Here is a 23124-nt window from a genome sequence, read left to right as displayed (position 1 = left end):
CAAAACAGGACATAGAACACAGAACATAATTCCTATTGTGCCAATAAATGCATGGTACGTTGAATGCTGTTCAGCTGGCATCAGTTTTCTCTGATTATCTGAAAGACAAAAAGAACACAGGTCTACCCCTTCTGGGCAGTCAGTCATTGCTTAAAATATTTCCTTTATATACAAATACCCTTGTTGATTTCAGGCAAAACAGAGGAATTACCCCATATTTTCTTGTATTTGTTTCATAGGCAGCCCAGGTTTCAGTGGCTTCTACCTTATCAGTTAGATAATTTGCATTAATACAGATGCTTTCTGGCTTGCTTCTGGATCCAAAGCTATCCACAGCTTAAAGACTCTTACTTAAAAGGGACACAATTGTTTTTACCAGTATTTTGATTGCCTTTTACTTTGAACTCCTGCTTTCAAAACACACAACGATCTGAAAGAAAACACCACTTATTGTAGCCCCTTAGAGCCTAATAGGATTTTTATTAAGTAGCACTGTATATTTACATTTCTTTAGCTAATTCGATTAAATTGTTCATAGCCAAATGATTGCAATCAAATAATTTCTTTGCCTGGATTTATTTACAAACATTTCAAAGACACCAAGAATTTTTCTCGTTAGCATTTTACGAAGTTTAACTGCTTGATTCCCTTTAGCAACTACAGAGTTAATTTCTCACTCTTTCCTTAAATCACTTGTTTGTCTCCCAAAGGACACTTTTTATCAACTCAAATCACCATTTCAAGTATTGTCCTGGGGATTTGAAATCCCCATGCTTATACTTACTTACTCTTTTCCTTCCACTATGCCCTCAAAGTTTCCAACCTGTTTTCCAATCTCTCTATCTGTTACCTGCCTGCTTGGCCCTGATCCTGCTTTCCTCGCTGAACCATCCCTTCCATGGGCACCGGCTTTGTTCCACTACCAATTTAGCAAGGAGGGTGAGCTTCTCAACTAGCCCCCACCCTTCCTGGTCTCTTCCCTTAAACATTCTTACTCACAAGGCTACCTGAGGCTTGCCACCTGGGCAAAAATGCATGGCCCATTGGCATTTAACTATTCAATTTCCTCTTTGTGGCAAACACACTGCTGTTACAACATATGCTGAGCACAAATGGTTAAATTTTGACAAGTCCATGAAGGACCATTACTTGCTTAGCCAGTGCTTCCTTTTCTGCCTGGAAGTCCTGTCTCAAGGCTTGCAACTTGCCCTGGGCGTATGTTTGAGTTGCTGCCTGGTTCATAACACTGGTCTACAATTTTTGAGAAGTCGTCTGCTTCAGAGATAAAATGTGCTATTTATTATGTATTTTGATGTGCTGAATTCAAATATGACAATTAAAACAACTGATTGGCTACTGTTTCTAAGATATTTAAGTTTTTAAATTTTATGTCTATGTATATTGTGTAGATAGTGGAGTTTTAATCATAAATTGTAAACCTAGGTCTTTTCATGTGTTTATGGTTGCTTTACATGATAATATTTCACCTGTCCTGTTTATGTAACATTTTAAAAATCAGCAAAAGGGTTATATAAATAAAATTTATTATGAAACAAAAGGCAAAAAACTATTATGTACATAGTTTAGTCCTATTCAGTGTCTACTCAGCGCTTCTTGGCTTGTCTCTTGTATTCATTAAATGGAGCATCTCTTGTCACTGTCCAGCAATAGTCTGCAAGCATTGATGGGCTCCATTTGCCCTGATAGTGTTTCTCCATTGTTGTAATGTCCTGGTGAAATCGCTCGCTGTGCTCATCGCTCACTGCTCCGCAGTTCGGTGGAAAAAAATCTAGATGAGAGTGCAAAAAAATGTATCTTTAGTGACATGTTGCAACCAAGGCTTTTGTATGCCTTGAGGAGGTTTTCCACCAACAACCTGTAGTTGTCTGCCTTGTTGTTTCTGAGAAAATTTATTGCCACTAACTGGAAGGCTTTCCATGCCGTCTTTTCCTTGCCACGCAGTACATGGTCAAATGCATCATCTCGAAGAAGTTCACGAATCTGAGCACCAACAAAGACACCTTCCTTTATCTTAGCTTCACTTAATCTTGGAAATTTTCCACGGAGGTACTTGAAAGCTGCTTGTGTTTTGTCAATGGCCTTGACAAAGTTCTTCATCAGACCTGGCCTTGACAAAGTTCTTCATCAGACCCAGCTTGATGTGTAAGGGTGGTAACAAAATCTTCCTTGATTCAACAAGTGGTGGATGCTGAACACTTTTCCTCCCAGGCTCCAATGACTGTCGGAGTGGCCAATCTTTCTTGATGTAGTGGGAATCTCTTGCACGACTATCCCATTCACAGAGAAAACAGCAGTACTTTGTGTATCCAGTCTGCAGACCAAGCAAGAGAGCAACAACCTTCAAATGGCCACAAAGCTGCCACTGATGTTGGTCATAGTTTATGCACCTCAAAAGTTGTTTCATGTTGTCATAGGTTTCCTTCATATGGACTGCATGACCAACTGGAATTGATGGCAAAACATTGCCATTATGCAGTAAAACAGCTTTAAGACTCGTCTTCAATGAATCAATGAACAGTCTCCACTCATCTGGATCGTGAACGATGTTGAGGGCTGCCATCACACCACCGATGTTGTTGCAGGCTACAAGATCACCTTCCATGAAGAAGAATGGGACAAGATCCTTTTGACGGTCACGGAACATGGAAACCCTAACATCACCTGCCAGGAGATTCCACTGCTGTAGTCTGGAGCCCAACAGCTCTGCCTTACTCTTGGGTAGTTCCAAATCCCTGACAAGGTCATTCAGTTCACCTTGTGTTATGAGGTGTGGTTCAGAGGAGGAGGATGGGAGAAAATGTGGGTCCTGTGACATTGATGGTTCAGGACCAGAAGTTTCATCCTCTTCCTCGTCTGACTCAAGTGAGAATGATTCTGGTGCATCAGGAACCGGCAGTCCTTCTCCGTGGGGTACTGGGCGTATAGCTGAGGGAATGTTTGGATAATGCACAGTCCACTTTTTCTTCTTTGACACACCTTTCCCAACTGGAGGCACCATGCAGAAGTAACAATTGCTGGTATGATCTGTTGGCTCTCTCCAAATCATTGGCACTGCAAAAGGCATAGATTTCCTTTTCCTGTTCAACCACTGGCGAAGATTTGTTGCACAAGTGTTGCAGCATATGTGCGGGGCCCACCTCTTGTCCTGATCTCCAATTTTGCAGCCAAAATAAAGGTGATACGCTTTCTTAACCATAATGGTTATACTGCGCTTTTGTGATGAAAAGTCACTTCACCACAAACATAGCAGAAGTTATCTGCACTGTTCACACAAGTACGAGGCATCTCTGCTCACTTTGGCTAAACAGAAATGTGTCCCTTTGCAAAATCAAACACTGACAAATAAGAGAGCACGACACTGTATGATTTCTAGAGCTGATATAGGGCAATTTGTTCAGCAGAGTGATGTAAGCTTCGTTAGGATTGCATCATCCATGACTTCTAGGAATAACATGATGCAATTCATATCATGTCTGACGCAATACCAGCTTCAGATTGCATCATTCATTGTTTTGCCTAAAAAGCAAGTACTGTCCAAACCCAGTCATAGATTTATTCATAGATCCAGTCAAAGATGTATTTTAGTCATTTCTGGTTTAAATTGAGATCCCTTCCCTTTATAACTCACTTATCCTCTGCCATTCCCAAGTCAAGGGTCATATATACTGACCCAATAGCATATCTTGAAAACTAGAGCCAATCAACAATTTTAAGCATCATTTTCGTTCTCAGTGACCCAGAATTAGTAAAGTTTGACTACATTTATTTCAGAAGCATTTTGGCTGTAGAGCAGTGATAATCTATGCTCTTAATTGCTCAATTCTAGTTATCAAGTACACATCTCTTCCCTTTTCTCCAACAATTTGGGGGCTCGTCCAGGGTGGTAACACCTGCTGAGACAGTGGCAATTGCTGCGGATCATTCCCCTTCGAACCCCAGGGCGCCACAATAGAGATAAGAGACCTTTTGAAATCTCTATTGGGGTGTCGGAGGAGGACTGTCCGTGGGGCCGTTTGTCCCTGTTGGGCTTACGCCATCCGAACTTATTGACTGTGCAGCAAGATCAGATGCGGAGCGGTACTGGGGAACTGTTTGGCCGCCCCCAATAAGGACAGTTTGAAGTGGTACTGAGGACTTAGTTTGCCACCCTCAATAAGGTAGTTGTATGAAGTACTGGGGACTATAGTTTGGCCACCCCCAATAAGGTTAATGCATAAGGGAAATGCATTAGGTTAATGCACCGGTGCTGAGGGGTTGTTACCACCTCAAAAGGGAAAGTGTATTGAGTCCGGACATAAGGTAAAGCTGCATCATGGTATTTAGAAATAGAGGCCTTGTGTGTGTGTGTGTGTGTGTGTGTGTGTGTGTGTGTGTGTGTGTGTGTGTGTGTGTGTGTACACACCAGTGTGAATGAGAGTCACAGGAAGACGCCCAGAGCCATCTGCGAAGCCGTAGGCTCATGACCGGAGACACTCTAACGCAAGCCCTGTGACTCCACCTAGTGGACTGGTAAAAGGTCCTGACTAAGGTGGCTCTCTCGGCCTGGCATTGTCCAGCGAGGGGCCTGCCTGGGTCTAGGATTGTGTGATCCCATCTTCCCTTCCCTTTTCCTCTCCGTGAGCCACTGACTGGTCTGATCATCTCACTGGAAGCGGTGCCATCTCTCTGAGACTAGCCAACGCTTTTTGCTGAAGGGAGGTGTAGGAAGGTCGTGGACATCCTTGTTAATCTTTCCTGTGTGAGTGACCTGAGTGGAAAGTAGTGTGATACCCTTAGTTTATGAGCCGCTAGCGGACAGGGCGCCCTCCCTGTGTGTGTGATTGGAAAATGAGTGGGGGACAGTCTAAGCATTTCCCCTCACCCCCTAAGGGTACCCTAGCATATTACATGTACGTACACTATGGTCCTAGAACCTGCAGATATTTAGAAAATTGGAATCTTTACACACGTGAAAATCCATCTAAACAATGCCCACTAGAAGGTACCTTCAATCTAGATAAGATCATACATATCAGAGGAGCTTTTAATCACCAAAAAGCCTCTGACACACAGTGGGAGCAATTTGTCTATTGAGGAAAGGAACGGGTTAATTTGAAATTCAGCTTGGCCCAGAGACAAAGAGAAATCTATGCTCTTAATTGCTCAATTCTAGTTATCAAGTACACATCTCTTCCCTTTTCTCCGACTTCTCTATTGCCCAGTCCTGCTACGACTTGGGGTAGATCCACCTGACACCCTTCCCGGTCAACCGGGGTGGAGAGAGGAATGCTAAACCCCTCTCCGGTTCTCAGACTTACTGCGGCTGAGAGTGGGCACACCTTTAATTATGCAATCCTCAACATATAACACCAACAGTACCAAACAAAGCAAACATAAAATAACAAGGGCAAAACAAATAGATGGTGTGCATTCTGCAGGGCTCCCCTCTTACTCAATTTTCCACCAAACTGTGACAAATTTCTGTTACCAATCTATCCCTTGTGTCAGGTACTCAGGCTGACACCGCAGGATTGTTGAGGGAAGATAAAGAAAACACACCATATGACTGAATTTTAAAGCTTCATTAATAAAATAATAAAACAACAGAGAACGTTGGGAACGCTCCCACATCACTCACGGGAAGAAAAACGTTAATGCCCGAAGCCCTAAGCCACTTTCATACTCAAACACGTATGTCCAGACTGGCCACGTCTGTGTATAACATCCAGAGAAGTGGGGGGAGTGGACGGGAGATTATCCTGTATACAGCTTTTCCAGAGATACGCTGTGCAATCTCCAACTTGCTTCCACTCTTGGGAGGACTGTTCTTTTACACCCTGGGGTCTCCTGCAGCGTCTCTTTCAGAGATTCCAGTCCAGGCCGGCTGCCTGTGGCTTCTTCAGCGTCCCCAAACCACGCCAGCTCCAGGGTCGCAAAGGCAGACTGTTGGATCTCACTGGACAGCTAAGCTTTGCAAATGTAATCTCAGTCCTGTAACTTGTATTGCCTTTGGTTTACCTCTGTCTAAATTTTTTCACAGCCAGCTGGGGCTGAAAGCAGTTTTTTCTTTGTACTTGGCATGGTCTGTGTTGATTCTTGACCTTGAACGCTAAATTTTACTGCAATACCTTCCCAGCATGTGGGGGAGAGGGATATGGACTTGTTTGGAGCAGTATTATCTGTATCTCACACAGTTAGTTATTCTCTCTCTCTCTTTAGGTTAGTTTATTAGCTGGTGCATATCAGAACCAATAGTTCTTCTTTCTTATATAGTGCCAGTTGAGATGTTGTCGTACTGTATAGCTGAGCCTTCCTCTGGGGTATATCTCAGAGATAACCTAGCACAGGGGTCAGTAACCTTTCAGAAGTGGTGTGCCGAGTCTTCATGTATTCACTCTAATTTAAGGTTTTGCGTGCCAGTAATACAATTTAACGTTTTTAGAAGGTCTTTTTCTATAATATACAACTAAACTATTGTTGTATATAAAGTAAATAAGGTTTTTAAGATGTTTAAGAAGCTTCATTTAAAATTAAATTAAAATGCAGAGTCCCCCAGACCAGTGGCCAGGACCCGGGCAGTATGAGTACCACTGAAAATCAGCTCGTGTGCCGCCTTTGGCACGCGTGCCATAGGTTGCCTATCCCTGAACCTAGCACCAGGGAAGGGCCACCTGAAAGGAACTTTATATCCAAACTCCAGTCCTGATGGCTCTCAGGTCAAAAGTAGAGGAGCTACACGTGAGATGTGAATGCTGCCAGTCTTTGTCTGCATTAAATTTTAGTTTGTACTGACTTCACTAGTGCTTTTTATGTAGCCTGTTGTAAAACTAGGCAAATATCGAGATGAGTTGATGTACCCCCTGGAAAACCTTGGAGTATCCCCAAGGTATGTGTACCCCTGGTTGAGAACCACTGATTTAGAGGAAAGAAGTCATTGATAGCTGCTCCCCACACTCTGGAGACAGCAGGATCTTGCTATCTGATACAACCCTTAACCTCTCTTAGGTGGCATTCTTGCAGTCATCTGAAAATTCAGAGGTCCTTGCTGAGATTTTACTTGGGAGAATTCCCACAGAAGGCAATAGGAGTTTTGCCCGAGTAAGGACTGTGTGAAAACTGCATCAGGACTTCAGGACCTATCTAACTTCCCTGGGGCTTTTACACATTGCCCATCACTGCAGGATAATCTAAACACTGCACAAAGCTTGCTCAGTGTTTGGTGGGATTAATAGGAAAGCTTTTCTTCTGTCTCCATGGCCATTCAAGGGGTTGAATAATTTTCCAATGTATCTGCTCCACTTTTTTCTTTTCTTGGAGGTGCTATTTTCTTGTCAAGACAAGTTGTGAGAACACGAGAGTCAGATTGTACAAATAGCTCTCCTGAGAGTAGAACAAATGCTCAGTCCATTGTACTGTCATTGCACAACAGAGAGCCAAAGGCCGTTGCTTCCACAGGGCTTCCAACTATGCTTGGGACCTTGAGACCCTATGCTTGGGATCTCAACATGCTTGTAACATGTAGAGATGGGCTTGAACTAGAATCCCGGCATCTAACCATATTGAACTTCAGGGTAGTTCACACCTGGAGCTAAACTTTACGGCTTATGCCCAAAGCTCAACATAGCCAAGGACCACTGTCAAGGTTCCTTCCCCACTCTGAACTTTAGGGTACAGATGTGGGCGACCTGCATGAGAAGCTCTAAGCTCAATTAACAGCTTAGATCTGGTCTGGCTGCCACCACTCCCAAGCACTAATTCCCTTCCCTGGGTAGCCTTGAGAGACTTCACCAATTTCCTGGTGAACACAGATCCAAACCCCTTGGATCTTAACACAAGGAGAAATTAACCATCCCCCCTCCTTTCTCCCACCAACTCCTGGTGGATCCAGATCCAACCCCTTGGATCTAAAAACAAGGAAAAATCAATCAGGTTATTAAAAAAGGCTTTTAATTAAAGAAAAGAAAGGTAAAAGAAAACCCTCTGGGAGAGATTAGCATACCAGCTACTCTCATAGACAACAGATTCCAAACACAGAGGATGTTCCCCTGGGCAAAAACTTACACAAAAAATACCCAAATACCCAATTTGACTATTCCTCTAATTGCAAAAGACAGGTTACAAAGAAATAAACATAAACCTATTTATTTCCTTCACTAATACTCACTACTTAATAAGAGGCTGAATTCTGGAGCTTTCCCACTCCGGTCCAAAGTGAAAACTGACCCAGACAAAGGGAACTTCCCTCCTTTCTTTTGAACCATCTTGTCCTCCCATTGGTTCCTCTGGTCAGGTGTCAGCTAGGCTAGGTGAACTTCTTAACCCTTTACAGGTAAAAGAGGCATTAACCCTTAACTATCTGTTTATGACAACCACATTCAGAAACAGTGCGAGAAACTTGCCAGGGAGCATGGTCTATAGCAGCGTTTAAAACCCCCAAATCCCTGTTCTCTGTGGACACTGAAATCATGCTATGAAATGATTGTGAAACATCATCCTGGCCCCATGCCTGACCATCATTTTAGTGCATGGTGGTACCTAGTATAATTTCCTAGTGTGGACAGGCCTAGAGAGAGATCCTTCCTCCAACGCCCCTTTGCTCTGTGTGCAGTTCCCCTGTCCCTCAGCCTTGTTTTGTACTTGTCCAAATTCCATTTTCTCTTTCACATACCCTTCTGCTGAGCTCTCCACGTCTCCCCTTTCTCTGCTTGACACAGGGTGGAATGTACATCTTCCAGCTGTTCGATTATTATGCTGCCAGCGGTACGTGCCTACTGGTCCTGACCATTTTTGAAGTCATCTGTGTTGGCTGGGTGTATGGTAAGTGGAACACAAAGACCCAGGCTGCTATGGGAGGGATGGGAATAGCCGTGTCAGCCCCAGGGAAAAGCAGGAGTGCCTCGTGCTTCTGATTTAATCTGTTCACCCATGGGATTCCTCAGTCCCCACACACTTAGGCTTTGTCTTCACTACCCGCCGATCCGGCGGGTAGCAATCGGTCTATCGGGGATCGACTTACCGTGTCTAGTGAAGACGCGGTAAAATCGATCCCTGATCGCTCTGCCGTCGACTCCGGAAATCCACCTCGGCAAGAGGCGGCAGCGGAGTCGGCGGCAGCGCGGCAGCGGTCGACTTTCCCGCGTCCTCACCGCCAGGTAAGCCGACCTAAAATACGCAACTTCAGCTACGGTATTCACGTAGCTGAAGTTGCGTATCTTAGGTCGGACCCCCGCTGTAGTGTAGACCTAGCCTTAGTGTAGGAATGATTCTTATCTCTGCTTTGAAAGGGATTTTCCCAGGAAGAGAAGTGAATTCAGTCTTCCTGCTCATTCAGGCATAGGTTCTGTCTCCCACACACTGTGTTGTTCTGCCTGTGGACCTCTAGCCCTTTCTGGCTGACACAGACTATGCTCATTTAGAGCAGAAGAGGATTCTCCACGTAGGAGTGGCACTGGCTGCAGTTTTATGGCTGACCTGTCATGCGAACTCCCTCTGTCTTTCTGTTAATTTAATCCTGACAATTTATTTAACCTGAAATTCCATATACATACACACTGTGAATTAGCATGCATAAAACTCATTTGCATAGTGTCTGGCCACAGTTACAAATGAAATTAAAGGTCTGATCTAGCGCCCAGTGAAATCAATAGAAAACGCCCAATGACTTCAAGAGGAGCAAGGTTGGACCCCAAAAGCTTGTGCCTGCTCCCTCTGTGTGTGCATGTGTCTGTGTGAGAGAGATTTATACAAATGCAAAAACCAGAGCATGGATTCATTGCAGGACCACCCAAAATGCTGCCTTAGGGCATCACTTCACCTCGTATCTGCTCTGGTTATCTAAAACAGTCCTCATGGTTTCAATCTCAGCTCTGATGCAGCAAGAGGACTGTATGTGAGCTCTCTTCTGGAACAGTTAATCCCAGTGTGTACACTGTTGTTTGGAGAATGCTCCCTGCAGCATGTTATTGTGGCATCAGCCTTCAAATCCAGAGCTCTGAAAACTTATCAATTTATTCTACACTCGGTTTTCAGAGCTGGGAAAAAATTACATTAGTGCTTCCCCTTTGGCAAATGCCATCAGTGGGTTTGACTCAGCCTGGTCTGTTTACAGGACTAAAGCTGTGGACCTGTAATCTCAAATCCTTGTAACAATGCCTTGCTGACAGGCAGGAGGAAGTTACCTAGTAGCTGGCAATAGGGAAGCTTGGAATGAGTGTTTGTGTTAGCGCCACTGCTGTAATAATTTGCAGCGTAAGCCAGAGAATCGGTGCTGCTGACCCATAGCCAGGGGAAAACCCATTAACTGGCATTAGTCACTTTTTTTTTTTAAACTAACTCCCCCATTTTTTTCTACTGACTCCATTTGAACACTCTTAGAAATGAAGCCAGCAAGTGCAAATTAGAGTAAAGCCATTACAATCACAACATGTATTGTCCTGACCTGACCTATGAGGAAATGTTAAAAAAACAAAACAAAACAAAACTGGGCATGTTTAGTCTTAAGAAAAGAAGACGGGGCAGGGGTGGGGGGGAGCTGAGAACAGTCTTCAAATATATTAAGGGCTGTTCTAAAGAAGTTGGGGGTCAGTTGTTCTCCAGGTCCACTGAAGGTCGGACAAGACATAATTGGCTTAATGTAAAATAAGGGAGATTTAGGTTAGATATGAGGAAAAACTTCCTAACTATAAATAGTAGTTAAGCACTGGAACAGGCTTCCAAGGGAGGTTGTGGAATCCCCATCATTGGAGGTTTTTAAGAATAGGTTAGACAAACACCTGTCAGGGATGGTCTAGGTTCACTTGGTCCTGCCTCTGAGCAGGGGCTGGACTCGATGCCCTCTTGAGGTCCCTTCCCGCCCCACGTATCTATAATTCTATGAATACGCAGCATGCTAACACTCAGCAGGATAGTGGCTCCCAACAGGGCTGGCTTTCTTCTTCGTTCCCAGCTGCTATCATAGAATCATAGAATATCAGGGTTGGAAGGGACCTCAGGAGGTCATCTAGTCCAACCCCCTGCTCAAAGCAAGACCAATTCCCAACTAAATCATCCCAGCCAGGGCTTTGTCAAGCCGGGCCTTAAAAACCTCCAAGGAAGGAGATTCCACCACCTCCCTAGGTAAAGCATTCCAGAGCTTCACCACCCTCCTAGTGAAACAGTGTTTCCTAATATCCAACCTAGACCTCCCCCACTGCAACTTGAGACCATTGCTCCTTGTTCTGTCATCTGCCACCACTGAGAACAGCCGAGCTCCATCCTCTGTGGAACCCCCCCTCAGGTAGTTGAAAGCAGCTATCAAATCCCCCCTCATTCTTCTCTTCTGGAGACTAAACAATCCCAGTTCCCTCAGCCTCTCCTCATAAGTCATGTGCTCCAGACCCCTAATCATTTTTGTTGCCCTCCGCTGGACTCTTTCCAATATTTCCACATCCTTCTTGTAGTGTGGGGCCCAAAACTGGACACAGTACTCCAGATGAGGCCTCACCAATGTCGCATAAAGGGGAACAATCACGTCCCTCGATCTGCTGGCAATGCCCCTACTTATACAGCCGAAAATGCCATTAGCCTTCTTGGCAACAAGAGCACACTGTTGACTCATATCCAGCTTCTCGTCCACTGTGACCCCTAGGTCCTTTTCTGCAGAACTGCTACCTAGCCGTTCGGTCCCTAGTCTGTAGCAGTGCATAGGATTCTTCCGTCCTAAGTGCAGGACTCTGCACTTGTCCTTGTTGAACCTCATCAGGTTTCTTTTGGCCCAATCCTCCAATTTGTCTAGGTCCCTCTGTGACAATGCGGTTCTGGCGGAACCCAACTGAGAGTGCCAACTCAGGACAAATTGCTCAAACAGGGCAGTTACCGCCCAAGGCTGGGGTTTTCCCACCTCTAAGGCAAACCAAACCAACCAGACTAAGAGGACTTCGGTCTCACCCCACTGGCTAACCGCAAGTCTCATAAGCAATCTCCTTGGACACTCCAGTTTCCCAGATTACCACCAGTGCCACTCGTTATGGGGACAAATGGTTATGAAAACCAAGACCCCAGTAAAAGAAAAAGGTTCTCCTGATCCCAAAGGACCAAGCCCCAGACCCAGGTCAATATACAAATCAGATCTTACCCACAAATCACGCTGTTGCCAATCCTTTAGAATCTAAAATCTAAAGGTTTATTCATAAAAGGAAAAAGATAGGGATGGGAGTTAGAATTGGTTAAATGGAATCAATTACATACAGTAATGGCAAAGTTCTTGGTTCAGGCTTGCAGCAGCGATAGAATAAAGTGCAGGTTCCAATCAAGTCTCTGGAGTACATCCCCCGCTGGGATGGGTCCTCAGTCCTTTGTTCAAAGCTTCAGCTTGTAGCCAAGTTCCTCCAGAGGTGTGAAGCAGGATTGAAGACCCAATGGAGATGAGGCATTAGCCTTATATAGTCTTTTCCAGGTGTAAGAACACCCCTTTGTTCTTACTGTGGAAAATTACAGCAGAATGGAGTCTGGAGTCACATGGGCCAGTCCCTGCATACTTTGCTGAGTCTCAAGGCATATTTGCCTTTTCTCAATGAGTCCATTGTATAGCTGATGGTTCTTAATGGGCCATCAAGCAGGCTAGGCAGAGCTAACACCAGCTTGTCTGGGATGTCACCCAGAAGCATAGCATAAGTTTGCAACACAGACAGTATAGAGCCAATGTTCATAACTTCAACTATAACACTGATACACACATATAGACAGCATAATTATAACCAGTAATCCATAACCTTGTCTTAGACACCCCATTTGACCCCCTTTATACAAGATTTGGGTGCCACTACAGGACCTTGGTTGCAACAATGATCTATATGGTCCCAGATTATATCAATAACGTCACACCCCCAACGCAAAATTGATGCAGGAAGGGATGACACAAACATCACTGACTGCATCCCAAGAGCTCCCCATCCTTGGGTCTGTCTCACTACAGCTAGCATTGGGTTAGAAGTTATACCAATGTATAACAGAAATGGTTTATCAAAGTCATGTTCAATAACATGATTGAACCTCTTTACAAACTCAAGGTAAAACTTAGTTAGAACAATAGTGGATTGGATCTGCTCTTGCAGCATGGTTCCTGAATGTCTCATGTGATTTTGCCACGAGCTAAAGAAAACAGCTACTTTACTCATACAAGCTTTGGCAAATATTTGGAACCCAATTAACATCAAGTCAATGTAGATATTAAGGTTGTTTACAGTACAGGAATTTTGGCCTTTAGCCATGAAAGCAATATGGTAGTGCGCCTCTGTTTCCCTTTTTATACAGCACATTAGGTCTGGAATGTCTTTTCCCCTGTAAAAAGTTCCAATACTGTTTACAGGCATTAACTGTGAAACACCATTATAACAAGGCCTTTTAACATAAAGTGTGTTCTCATGTATTCCTTTTAACCTGTTCAATGGATTTTCCAAAAGATTAGGCACATTGTACATTTTTACAGTTTGTGGTAATAGCAACACATTTGTTACAAAAATTACCATTAGCAATAATAACAAATTCATCGCAAGTGTCCATTTACAATCATGTTTGTCATGGCACACCTTTGGCTTAATACCACTGGAGTTTGGGCAATTTAGGGTTAACCTGTGGCTTCCCTTTGCAAAATTTAGTTTTCTCTTTCCTCCTTGTCCTGCAGGATCAAACCCTGATTTCTTTTGCTTAACAGAATTCACTGGCTGATGGGGTGGGTTCTTTGTGCTAACAGCTATTAGCAAGTCCTTCCTCTCCCAGCCAGGCAAGTAATTTGCATTACCACAGACAGGAGCCAGTCCACCAGTTTTCATATTCTTAACTGCTATCATTTCCAAGGCTGGACTCGGTCTTAAAGAGATACCACACAAATCCAAAGAGTCTGAGGGTGAGAGTTTGCTTGATCTCCCCTGCATCCTCAAGCATTTGGCCATAAAACTGTTCTGCTCTGAAACACCAGTAACCAAATCTGTCCTCAGACCCTGAAGCACCAACTGCTTACTTAACGAATTAGCATGGAGACAGTCCTGTCCCAACCCCATTGTCTTCCCAACAAGATGGCCACACACAGCCACCTGGTTATAGGGCTGCTTAACTTTCTTAACAGCTCTTACTTCATCTGAGACCTTCTCAAAGCTACCCACACTGGATCTTTCAAAAGGAAAGTCAGGGGATTCATTCACAACAGAAAATTTCTGGCTGTTAGGAACTGAAACTTCCTTGATTAAATCACTCTCACACCCTTCAGTTGCAGTGAACTGCTTGCACAGATTACCATGAGGATTCCTTTCCCCAGGAGCTTTTCTAAGCAGCAAATTTCCCCTCACAGAGATTTTGCCCTTACCCTCTTCACCTAGGGCTTGCTCTAAAGGAACACTTTCCTGAGCAACAACAGACTCTGTCTGGGTCTTACTTACATTTAGGATCACCTTTGGCCCATCAGGCAGATTTCTACACAATCCCCTTTCAGGCAAACCCATAGACTCATTAGATGAAAGGTCAGAAGCATTCTCCTTTCCTTTGCCACACACAAGCTTAGGCATTTTGTCCTTTTTGCTACAAGTTGTTAAACTGTCCGTAGGTACCACAACCAAATTACCTTTCTGCTCTCCTTGTGCCCTGGCTAGGGTATCACTCTGATTAGACAGAGTTGTTACCCCCTTCTCCAACCACACATGAGCAACAGGCAAGATACAAGCACTAGAATTGTCTGGTCTCTGGGATTTTGCTAAGACACTAACTGGATGCAACCTAGTTACAGTGCCATTCTCCCCAGCAGACACAAACTTAGGACCATTCCCTTCCTGGGCTTTAGTTGAATTCAGAACCAAATCTGAGGCAACTGAATTACTCTCAACCATCACAGGCTGAAAGGCACCTTCTGTCTGCTCCACAGACAAAAAAGAGTTGGAGACACATTTTCCTTTACTAGACACACAGTTTGGGATTTCATTTCCCTTGTCCCAGCACACCGGGCTGTTCACAGACAACTGCTTGGAGACTGGGGTAGCTTCCTCCATAGGCAAGTCAATACCCCTGACAGACACAGGCACATTTCCTTCACTGTCACTATTCTTTACACAGGAAACAGGTAAGTTATGGGGACACTCATCTTCCACTCTCCTTGCCTTCCCAAACTGCTGACTAGATAAAGCCATCAGCTTACAAGACTGGCTAGGCTCATCCAAAATCTCTTCTCCCTTCGCTTGATCTAATTCCAGATTTACTTTTGAGACATTAGATAGACATTTAGAAACTTCATTCACAGCCAAACAGCTACTTTCCAAAGACAAACTTTTGGAGAAACCCTCCATAGGCACAACCTTAGGATCAATCCTCTCCTGTGCCTGGTTTGTGTTAACTTGACTGACCATAGCTTTAATATCATTTCCAATCATAATATCCTTAGGGAGTGTGTCTTTTATTCCCACAACCATGGTGCCCTCAAATCCCTTCCATTTCAGGTGGATTTTAGCCAAAGGCACCCTGACAAAATACTCAGAAAAGGCTACAACAGTCACATCTTCACCTGGCAAATAATCTTTCTTCCTGACAAGACTTGCTTTAACCAAAGTGATATCTGCTGCGGTGTCCCTCCATGCCATACACCTTACTCCATTCACTTCTGCACTGCTAATAAACTCTGCATTATTTCCCCCATATTTAGCTTTAATGTGAGTTTTAAGGTCAAATTCTTCAGAGACCACAGAAACAGCATTTGCACACAGGGCACCAATGCTGGGCTCTGTGTAGCTTGCCTGTGAGTTTATAACAACAGGGTTAGCATTTGCCATGGCATTTGGGGTTGCTGGTTTTGGGCTGCCCTTCAGTGTTGGGCAGTCTGGTCTCACGTGGCCCAGCATACCACAGTGATAGCATGTAACCTGTTCCGTCCTGGGATGTGAGTTCCTACCCTCCGGGCCCCCTTGAACTCCTTTAGAAGAGTCAGGTTTACTTTTAAATCCTTCCCTCCTCTTGAACTGGGGAGAATGGTGATTAGTTTTCCCCGGGGTTTTACACCCTTCTCGAGCCCTGTTTTGGGTATGGGCATCCGCAATCTCTGCTGCCCGTAGGACTGACTCAGGGTCCCTATCACACACAGCTGCTCTCACATTGTCAGGCACAATGTTTAAGAACTGTTCCAAAGTTATTAAATCCAGCAGTTTTTCAAAACTCCCATGCGCCTTGGCTCCCACAACCCACTTTTTAACAAAACCCATCAGCTTATGAGCACATTCTACAAAAGTACAATCCTTAGACATTTTAAACTCTCTAAACTTAACTCTGTAAGATTCAGGAGTAACCTTGAACCGCCTTAACACTGAATCCTTAAACCGCTCATAATCTAAGGCTTCTTGTTCCCCCAAGTCATTAAATACCTCCCTCGCTTTTCCAGTCAGTCTGGTCAGCAGGACAGGCATTCGCTGACCCTCGGGGATCTGGTACAGATTGCAGAGGCGTTCAAAGGTAGATAAAAACTCCTCTATATCCTCAGTATCGTTGTAAATGGGACACATCCTTTCCCAGTTTTTCTCATGGCGGGGGGGAAGTGGAGTACCAGGTGGGGATGACTTTCTCCGCTCTTCCATTACTCGGAGCTGAAGTCTGGCAGTCTCCTGTTCCATCTTGTGAGTCTCCTGTTCCATCCTGCGAGTCTCCTGTTCAGCAGCGAGCAGCTCTAGACGCCCCTTACGAGCTCTCTCTTCTCTCTCATCTGCCTCCTTCTCTAATTGTGCTATTTTTTGCTTCTCCAGCAATCGAAGATCTGCTAGCTTCTGTTCATGCTCAAATTGCAGTTTACTTGTCACCTTTTGCATCCTAATTTTTTCTGCATCTTCTGTAGCCTCAGGTAAGGGCTGTGCTCTTGCCCCCTGATCACTGGCTATTAACAGATTTCTCCGTTCTTGATTTGTAGCTTTCTTTCTAAAGCTTATCCTCTTTTCTGAACACAAATTTTCCAGGGCTTTTTTGCCAAGTCCCTCATATGCTCTTTGCTCAGCCATTGCAGCAGCTCTTTAACCAACAAAACTCTCAATCCCAAAATTCAAATTTGGATAGCGTGGGGTTCTGACCCAAAGCTTAATTGACCTGGTTCTGTGGATCCAAGCACGACTACGCCACTGTGACAATGCGGTTCTGGCGGAACCCAACTGAGAGTGCCAACTCAGGACAAATTGCTCAAACAGGGCAGTTACCGCCCAAGGCTGGGGTTTTCCCACCTCTAAGGCAAACCAAACCAACCAGACTAAGAGGACTTCGGTCTCACCCCACTGGCTAACCGCAAGTCTCATAAGCAATCTCCTTGGACACTCCAGTTTCCCAGATTACCACCAGTGCCACTCGTTATGGGGACAAATGGTTATGAAAACCAAGACCCCAGTAAAAGAAAAAGGTTCTCCTGATCCCAAAGGACCAAGCCCCAGACCCAGGTCAATATACAAATCAGATCTTACCCACAAATCATGCTGTTGCCAATCCTTTAGAATCTAAAATCTAAAGGTTTATTCATAAAAGGAAAAAGATAGGGATGGGAGTTAGAATTGGTTAAATGGAATCAATTACATACAGTAATGGCAAAGTTCTTGGTTCAGGCTTGCAGCAGCGATAGAATAAAGTGCAGGTTCCAATCAAGTCTCTGGAGTACATCCCCCGCTGGGATGGGTCCTCAGTCCTTTGTTCAAAGCTTCAGCTTGTAGCCAAGTTCCTCCAGAGGTGTGAAGCAGGATTGAAGACCCAATGGAGATGAGGCATTAGCCTTATATAGTCTTTTCCAGGTGTAAGAACACCCCTTTGTTCTTACTGTGGAAAATTACAGCAGAATGGAGTCTGGAGTCACATGGGCCAGTCCCTGCATACTTTGCTGAGTCTCAAGGCATATTTGCCTTTTCTCAATGAGTCCATTGTATAGCTGATGGTTCTTAATGGGCCATCAAGCAGGCTAGGCAGAGCTAACACCAGCTTGTCTGGGATGTCACCCAGAAGCATAGCATAAGTTTGCAACACAGACAGTATAGAGCCAATATTCATAACTTCAACTATAGCACTGATACACACATATAGACAGCATAATTATAACCAGTAATCCATAACCTTGTCTTAGACACCCCATTTGACCCCCTTTATACAAGATTTGGGTGCCACTACAGGACCTTGGTTGCAACAATGATCTATATGGTCCCAGATTATATCAATAACGTCACACCCTCTGTATCTGATCCCTACCCTCCAGCGTATCTACCACGCCTCCCAGTTTAGTGTCATCTGCAAACTTGCTGAGAGTGCAGTCCACACCATCCTCCAGATCATTAATGAAGATATTAAACAAAACCAGCCCCAGGACCGACCCTTGGGGCACTCCGCTTGAAACCGGCTGCCAACTAGACATGGAGCCATTGATCACTACCCGTTGAGCCCGACGATCTAGCCAGCTTTCTATCCACCTTACAGTCCATTCATCCAGCCCATACTTCTTTAACTTGGCGGCAAGAATACGGTGGGAGACCATATCAAAAGCTTTGCTAAAGTCAAGGAATAACACATCCAATGCCATTACAGACTGCTAAGAGTGCCCTGACTTCATTGCTAGTAATTCTTTTCTACATGAGCAATCGGTGAGGTTGTCACCAGGATGTTATACGATCACAGTTGAGAAGGGATGTGGCCTGTGCAATTGTGAACGGGGAGGCGTGATGCTCAGGAGGCCGTCTGTCTGTAAATGTGGTCCACGCCCTGGCAGTGTTTGAGAAGCCCTGCAATAGGGGGAATGAAATCTCATGGCCCTAGAATGAATGGAATCCTCCCCCCTAGAATTTAAACACAGCCCGGGTTTTCTTTCACAAGATCGCCTGGGGCGCTTCACCTTTAGGATGCATCCCTCAAACAGACCTTCTTCTGGTGGAGATACAGAGTCACACAGGGATTGGGCCCCAGGATCTGTTCTCTTTTTAGTAAGAGGGAGGGAGGAGAGTAGCTCCTTTATGGGACTCTTTCACTAATTTCTGTAATGTGTGTCCAGCTACGACAGCTCTGGGCTCCTTCCTGCATATAAAGATTTATGAAGAACAAGGGATCCCCCTCACCACCCTCATGGAGCATTACTCCTCTGGCTAACTGCATGGGTTATCCCTTTCTCAGGAGCACTAGCACTGACCATCAGATACCGGACATAATGATCCATCTGGTCTGATCAATTAAGTCAGATATGATTCTAAGAGATGCTGACTGCCTGCAGTTCTCACTAAAGTCAAGGAGGGATGGGGGTGCTCAGCACGGCTAAGTATTAGACCCCAAGCCTGGAAATGTCTGATCTTTAAGCGACAACACTCACGTTATAACTCGAGTGAAACTTTGCAATGAAGATAAGCCCATAATCAGTTCCTGCAGGAATTAAGCACTTTTGGAGGGGTGGGTGGGGAGGAGAAGAGGTTTCTAACTCCTATGATTGTGGAGAGAACCTTCCAAAGGGATGCTGAGGCAGCGCTGTCAGACTGAGTTTGGAGAGAGAGAACCCATTGTTTCTCTATTGTGATACCTTACACTGCTCCTTTGGCAAGCAGTGAAGCCAGCCACTGGAGGATTCCACCTGCATAGGAGAACCTCAGGAGGGGATAGTGGCTGTAGTGACTTTATGCCAACCCCTCTCCCTGTAGTCTGTGCAGGAGATAAGGCCGGAGGAAGGGAGCATAGCCCCAGTGACCCCTGGCTGCCACAACACCCCCTTGGGACCATTAGCAGTCAGTGTCTAGTAGAGAATCCACCAGACTTGTCTAATTTATGCGAGGAACAGGCCCTGTGTTTGCACAGTCTAGGATTGAGGAGCTACAGGGGGCAGTTCTGTGCCCTAGCCCCAGCTGCACCAAGTCCATCGAGAGGCGTGAGAGTTCTTCCCGCCTCCCTGGGGTGCTCTGTTTCAGGAGCTCTGCTGTCATTGTGATTGTAAACTCGCAGGGCAGGGACTCGGTGTCTTCCTGTGTGTTTGTGCAACGCCCAGCAGAATGGGGCCCTGATCGTGATTGGGTGCTACAGCAATGTAATTAACACATAAGAATGAATTACACTTTTTTTTTTTTTTTTGGCCCTCCTCCCATCTTCAGCATGGATTCCTGGACAACTAATCTTCGCCATTGCCTCTTCTCTTTCATAACATGATCCCTGACTGGTGCTCTTTCCTTCCCCTCTCATGCCTCCACTCACTCTTCTGCTTTCCTTTCCCTTCTGCAGCTTCAGCCTACTGAACAGGTACTTGTGCTTTCCCTGCCATCCAATGGGTGGGTTGCTTAGAGGGCTCTGCTGCCTCTTTGCCAGACTGCCATATTTTAGCTTCTCTCTGGTTATGCTTTGCAAACTCATGTCTTTAATGCCTCCTCATCAGTCTCCCTCTATTTCGGGCAAGGTGAAGGCCTCTGGGGACTTTATCCTGGTCTAAATATTGCCACATAAGGAGACTGCCAGTGTCTTTCCATTTGTTCGCCTTCAATGAATTCTCTTTGCCCGTGCCTTGTGCTGGTTTCCAGTTCTCCCACCTCATGACACAGCTCACTCTTGCCCATGACTATAGCATTTTCATGGTCAGTAAACTGTCCCTTGGTTTCTTCCCACTCACACATGCACCATCTCTCTGCTTCATTCTTCATCATTTTCCTTAGAGCCCATGTTTCTGTTCCATGGAAGGTTGTTAACTGTCAACCTGATCTTTTCAAATAGCTTCCCCAGCGGCTTCTTGTCCATCCTGGAGTCTTCTCCTCAGCTCTGCCTTCTGCTTTGGAATAACAGGGACTGGTTATCTGAGGCAAGTATCCACTTTAGCAGCTTTCCCGTCCACTATGATCTATTCTTGTTCTACATTTGCATGTGACATTTCAGAGCTATGTCTCTGCCTACTGTGCAGATTGCTTATAATTTAATCTGCAGACTCCCAAGTCCCGGTAGCTCACACTTCTACTCCCCCGCTTCCCTCTATCCCATCCTGAACTGAAATGACTTTTTGAGCCACTTTTGAAATGAGCCAACACCATGGCTGATCAATTCCAGTGTAGACAAGTGCCAAGAAATGCATGTTGAGAAGAAGAATTTAAAATACCCACATGCACTGATGGCTTCTGAATTTGTTTCATCCTCTCAGAAAAGAGATCCAGGCATCACTATGGTCATGTCAGTGAAGGTGTCTGCTCAGTGTGTGGTGTTAGTTGAAGATGTGATTGAGGCTGCATTAAGAAAAGAGAGAATAAAACAGACAACATGGCTGTTCAGTGGATAGCTCAGAGAACAGAGAGTCTGAAGAACTTGGGCCAGATCCTCAACTGGAGCTATGCCAGTGTGCACCAGCTAAGGATTTGGGCCGTGGTTTCCATTCTGGGCTTTCCTATTGCTTAGCTGGGCAGATCTTGGACAAGTTATTTGGCTTCTCTGTGCCTCAGCTTACTCCTCGATAGAATAGGGACAATAATATCTACTTTTGTAAAGTGCTTTGAGATCCTCAAATGAAAGGTTCTATAGGACTGCAAATGATGATTATGCTACTCTATGAATGGGTTGTATAGTTGAATTCTGCTTTTGGCTTTGGTGAGTTCATCTCAAATTAGAGAAAGAAGGGCAATCAAACTGAGGATGGTAGTTACTGTATGAGAATTGCACCTTTTTATCTTTTCTCATAATACAAGAACAAGGGGAGACAGAGAGCCACAAATTTAAAATGGATTGAAGGAAATCTTTTTTTCCCCTAATGCACCATATAATTAACCTGAGGAACTCACCATTGCTGGATAGTCTTGAGAAAACCAAAATTTAATAACTTCAAAAATGGATTAGACACATTTGAACTTGAACAGCATCTGCGGTTCTTATAGGCTAGAGAAAACATTATAAGGGCTCTGCATCCTGATGCTTCAGGGCATAAACAGATCACCAGCTGGGTTCAGAAAGAAACTTCCCCTCTGGATATAGGTTTGCAAAATTAGGGGAACTGTCAATGGGGTTTTTATGTCTTCTAAAACATCCAACACTGGTCACTTGCAGAGGAGATATTAGGGTTCATGGACTATTGCTTTGTTCCAGTCTGGCAACTCTTAGGATGCGCAGGATAAAAGCAGACATGTCTGTTCCTTCCAGCAAAGATCGCTTTGGGGAGATATTTAGGGCATTCCCTCCCGTAATGCATATAGTCCTTCTTCAGCCTGATTACTTTGTCATTTGCTTGTGAAAGGTAGATCATGCAAACCTCATGTTCAAGGGCACTCCAAATCCATTCATGTCAGGTCCCACCATGTTCCACTGCATCATCCACTGCTTACAATGGGTGCGCTGGAACCACAGAAAATGGTGTTTATCTGGAATACATTTGGAAAAGGAAACATTAACGATACTACTACTAATTATATTTAGTAGAATATGGATTCCTGGGCAGAGATGTCTTCTGTGTTCTCCTTGCTATTGTTTGGTATATTTGCTTTTGAAAAAGAGCTCTTTTCCAGTCATCCAGGATTTCCCTTCCACTTGATCCTGTAGAGAAATCCAGGATGAACGTTTTTCTTCATACAATGCACAGCATGTGGAACTCTTTGCCAGAAGATGTTGTGAGGGCCAAGACTATAACAGGGTTCAAAAAAGAACTAGATCAATTCATGGAGGATAGGTCCGTCAATGACTATTAACCAGGATGTGCAGGGATTGTGTCCCTAGCCTCTGTTTGCCAGAAGCTGGGAATGGGTGACGGGATGAATCCACTTGATGATTACCTGTTCTGTTCGTTCCCTCTGGGTCACATGGCATTGGTCACTGTCAGAAGACAGGATACTGACTAGATGGACCTTTGGTATGGCTGTTCTTATGTTATGTTCATGATACTCTATTGACTTCAGCAGATTTACACCAGGGATGAATTTGCCCAGGCTGTATTTAACATCACAATGTGTTCCTGTGGAAAGATTGTGCAATGTCACACAGACTATTCCATGGTCCTGTTTGAACCTGGAAAGTGATATCAGTAAAGCTGGTCCAAAAAACGCTTTTTCCCCCGTATGGAAAATTTCAACTTTTCAGGAGAAAAAAGAAACCCACCACACTGAATATTTGTGCCCAAAATCAGAAATTCAGAAATGCTGCCTCATGGCCAGACTATCTATCCCTTTATAT

At 44.6% G+C, this 23124-nt stretch overlaps 1 pseudogene; it reads left to right on the top strand.

Moving 5' to 3' along the window:
* Window positions 1-23124, top strand: part of LOC135881479 (sodium- and chloride-dependent betaine transporter-like) — a 57559-nt pseudogene that overhangs the window by 23805 nt on the left and 10630 nt on the right.

The sequence above is a fragment of the Emys orbicularis genome, chromosome 1, assembly GCF_028017835.1.
Source record: "Emys orbicularis isolate rEmyOrb1 chromosome 1, rEmyOrb1.hap1, whole genome shotgun sequence".
NCBI lineage: Eukaryota > Metazoa > Chordata > Testudines > Emydidae > Emys > Emys orbicularis.
The sequence above is the reverse complement of the archived record's forward strand: the minus strand, read 5'-3'. Positions and strand labels throughout refer to the sequence as shown.